This window comes from Schistosoma mansoni (assembly GCF_000237925.1).
Source record: "Schistosoma mansoni, WGS project CABG00000000 data, supercontig 0208, strain Puerto Rico, whole genome shotgun sequence".
NCBI classification, from domain to species: Eukaryota; Metazoa; Platyhelminthes; class Trematoda; order Strigeidida; family Schistosomatidae; genus Schistosoma; species Schistosoma mansoni.
In genome coordinates, this window is record NW_017386080.1 from 34,973 (window position 1) to 39,347 (window position 4,375).

General features: G+C 38.3%; 1 non-coding gene across 1 annotated transcript; it reads right to left on the reverse strand.

Annotated features, from left to right (window-relative positions):
• Positions 1-2,658: 2,658 nt before the first annotated feature.
• Positions 2,659-2,725, reverse strand: Smp_tRNA_01484_Gln_TTG.1.1. The gene has a single exon. It is a non-coding gene (tRNA).
• Between the last annotated feature and the right edge of the window lie 1,650 nt (positions 2,726-4,375).

Genomic DNA, 4,375 nt, shown 5'->3' on the forward strand with positions numbered 1-4,375 from the left:
TACGCCATTTGTTTCCGTAGAATCCTGTAGTCCATATGTGTGATTGGTTTGAAATCAGGGTTTTCCAACTCCTCCAAGTTGACCATCCATGTCCACCAGCCCGGTTAAAGCACCGAACATTAGCTAGTTCTGATAACAAACTCACGTCACAACAGTCTGCATTTATAATTCAGGATATATCTTTCTTTTCAGGTCCGCCAATACGTTGATTGAGAAGAGGAAGTTGATTTTACACTGTCAAGTCATTAATAATTAGTGACAACTCGTGAATTATGCGTTAAACTTTGTGAGATTATTTCGTTTGAATAAAGCTTGTAAATATTGTGTTGTTACTGTGAATCTATTCATCTTAAAGTGACGTTTGTCTAGGTGTCATTAGTAACTATGATATTGAACTGGTATAAATAATTCGTTGGACGCCGTAATAGTTTTCTATGTTTTTAGGGATGTGAATGATTTCGGGAAGGAACCAGTGATTTAGTGAAAGATATATATGTCACCCACTAGACTATAGCTCTAAAATAGGTAGTCTCAATCTGAATGCCTTATCAAGTCTGTATGTTTGTGATCCCTGTATTGTAAGGGAATGCTATTGGAAAGTTTGATAGGATGTGAACCAATATCGTTTCTATGGTCACTACATTGAAATTAGTTGTGGATTTGTGAAGATATTGAAATGACACACCGATCTAGGCCAAAATTACTATTATGTGTTGTTGAGGGTGTCAACTTAGTGTGAGTAATAGTGAGTCTACAGTGTTGTAAAGACTTCAACATCACATGATTGGCCTCTAGTGGTATTGTAATTTGTACCAGGTTAACTTAGATACTATATAATGACCCACACACTGAAATTGAAATAAAGGATGTTCAAATCCATAAACAATGAGATAGTTCACAGTAGCAGAAATGTCTGTGACAATGCAGTGAACGTTACTGGGTTCGATTTGCGGAGTGAACAACAACTCTGACATGCAGTCACATCCAGCCATTAAGTCCTTAATAAGAAGAAACACGCATCCTGGTTTCCACTGCTAGTCATTATCCATCTCTACTTATAAGCACTCAGACTCCATTTGTTTTAGTAGTATCTATTAGATTTACGTAACTTTCCTCCTCTTCCTCTGTATTGTAGAAAAGCGATAGGTGATGACTATGGAATTCGTACATCATACATCGACGAAGAACGATGTTGTAATACCCAGGCTATTCACAACTCGTTAAAGAGGAATATTTATTTATTTGAACACATAAATATTGGTACAAGGGGGCACCAAATACATATGCAGCGTACAAAAAATTGTCATTTCATTTAATCGTGTGAGGGCTATGATACTGCCTAGGTACTCAAACTGAAGCAGGTGTTTTTCTTACAAGGTCACACCCGGAGCCTTCGACCTAAAGATCTCATCCACAAGACAGTGGAGCATCTTGAGGAGATGCAGTCCCATGGTAGCCGGTCACCGACGATTGGTTCATACACCAGTTGTTCTCTCAGGATACTGGAGCCCATATGCATCATTGGTTTGGAATCAGGGTTTTCAAACTCGCCTAGGTGTGGACTTTCCGTGTCCATCAACCCGGTTAAAGCGCCGGACATTCACTTTTCGTCCTCTAAATTTCGTATACGACAGTAATGCTGTGAGAAGACAGTGAGTAGGACTTGTGTGGCAGAGGCTATATATGCGTGGCTGTGTGAGAGCATTTCGAGAGAGAGAGGGCGGGCCCTGCCTCGTACCAGGGCGTTTTGGGGCAAAGAAGAATATGAAAATTAACTAATCACTATGTAAAATGTTTTATACATAGTTTAGATATTCACAAATCAAATGGATAGGAGATGTTAATTCTCTTAGTATTTAGCCCCTATTTGTATTGAGAATTCTTAACTGTAATCAAATATAAAATATTGAATAAAGTGAGTAATCATTACAATATTATATTAGTTACGTAATCAACAGATTCTTCATTATTACACAGATTTAAATGTGTTATTTAGATGTGGGATTGAAAAGGATGAATAACAACTGGAACGAACTGAAAAGGATTGCCTAGTACAGGGTTGGTTGGAGAATGCTGGTGAGCGGCCTATGCTCCTCCACGAGGGGTAACAGGCTAAGTAAGTAAAGATGTGGGATACATTGTTACGTTTTATAAACTGTCTAACGAATGCTAATCTTCAATGTGAAAACCAATGAATGACTACCAACTTCAAATCGTAGTGTGGTTGTCAATAGTGACAAATAAATTTGTGAAACTAACGAGATTACAACCAACACCGTTTCGAGTGTGATGCATGTATCCACTGAAGACAATGCAATATGTTAGTTAGACATTAACACTAACAAATCTCGGTTCAGAGGTTTACAAGTTAAGCGTTCACGAGAGAATGAAGGTCCTGAGTCCCAGTCTCATCTGTTTAATCGTGGATGACCAATACTGTGAAGTCGAATATTGGGACGGAAAGTCCATTCAGTTCTTATTCAATAGTGGTCTAATCTTGATCAGTTCATGACCTTAATAAACACTCAACAATTCAATCTCATCTGGTAACATAACGAAATGTTTCATGGATAGTGGCTAGCAGTGAAATCCAGGACGCGCGTTTCGTCCTATTGTGGGACTCGTCAGTTGGATGTGCCTGAATCTCAGATTTGATGTTCAGTCTGGGACTCGAACTCAGTACCTTTCGCTTCAAACGCCATCACGTTATCCACTCAGCCACTGAGTCCTGATAGCCACTTCCTTGTGCAATGGGGTGAAGTTGAAATTTACTTGGTATTGTTTGTTTGGATCTTCCCACTGATGTTTTTAGGACTGCAACTGGTCAGTCTCTAATTGGCATATGTGCATACTGTGCGTATTGCCTCGAGTGGATAACGCGATGGCGTTTTAAGCGAAAGGTACTGGGTTCGAGTCTCAGAGTGGACATCAACTCTGAGATACAGGTACATCCTTCTGACGAGTCCCGAATAGGACGAAAATGGCGTCAAACTGGATTCCACTGCCTCTAGCCACTATCCATATTTGCTTATAATTCTTGTGAATTTAGGCTATATCATGGTTTCTATCAATCAACCAATAATACCTCTTATATCATATATACTTTAGAGACATTTATTTTACTACACTGATAAGATACTTTTTCAATGATTTTGTAACTTTAAATCTCAACTTACAATATATTGAGATAAATCAAGTATTCATTTATTCAAAGTTAACAACCTAAGAAATGACTGATTGGTTAAGACTTGTAAATCATCAACCTTAATGATCTATGTCCAGTTATTGGGGGCCTACTCAAGTCAGATGAGAACGATATTACCAACAGCTAACGTCGAAGTCACACCTGACAGTCAGCATTACCTTTTCGTTGTGTCACGGTACTATGGATGCTTTAAAGACAGTATAACACAAGGGACGTTAGTACAGAAATATATTAGTTAGAGTAGGTACATGGGCCAGTTCATTGAATATGATTAACTGATACGCGTTGTTTGTCCTTGATCTTGACAGGGATCGATGATCTGTTGGATATTCAACTGCCTGACGATTTGGCTAAATCTTAGTGACATTCCAATGGTACTACAATTGTAATCCTCATCAGTGATTTTAGTCATGTATCGTACTCATTATGGTATCCATTTACAAATTCTAATCGTTACAAATACATCTTTTTTAACAGTTTGTTAAATTTACATCGGTAAAAAAATCAATTAATCTGGGGGGGTGGTGGTTATTCTTTAATATTTCCCCCCCATAATAAACACAAAATGAACATGACATTGTTGTATGGTGTTAAGTATAATCACAATATAGGTGGTGAGTATTATTCATATTGAATCGATTTATCACCTTAAATTACCCCTTTTTCAAGATGATATATCGGTATCATATACTATTACTAAGTACCATAGTTTATAAGGTTAAGGACAACGGCTTTTCGGTGACAAATATAGATTAATAGAGGTGTAATTGAAACTAAAGAGAAAATCGTAAAGAATTGGTCTATAGGGCCAGTGAAATGTCATTGAGATCTAGCCCCAAATCATCAAGCATTTGGGTCACTGAATATCAAACAGATCATCGGTCTTTGTCTAGGTCAAGAAAAACAACTGCGTATCAGTTAATCATACGCCATGGACTGGCTCATGTGGTGGTGGTCACACTTTCACTTGTACCTACTCTAACTAATATATTTCTATATAGTTGAAATCATGAGTCAATTGGAGCTAGACCACCATGGAAAACCTGGAAGCACTGTACGACCGTTTCGTCCTATTGTGGGACTCCTCAGCATTGCGCATCCACGATCCCGCCTCACGAGATTCAAACGCAGGATTTATTAACGGCCGTCCAGTGTTTCCAGGTTTTCCAT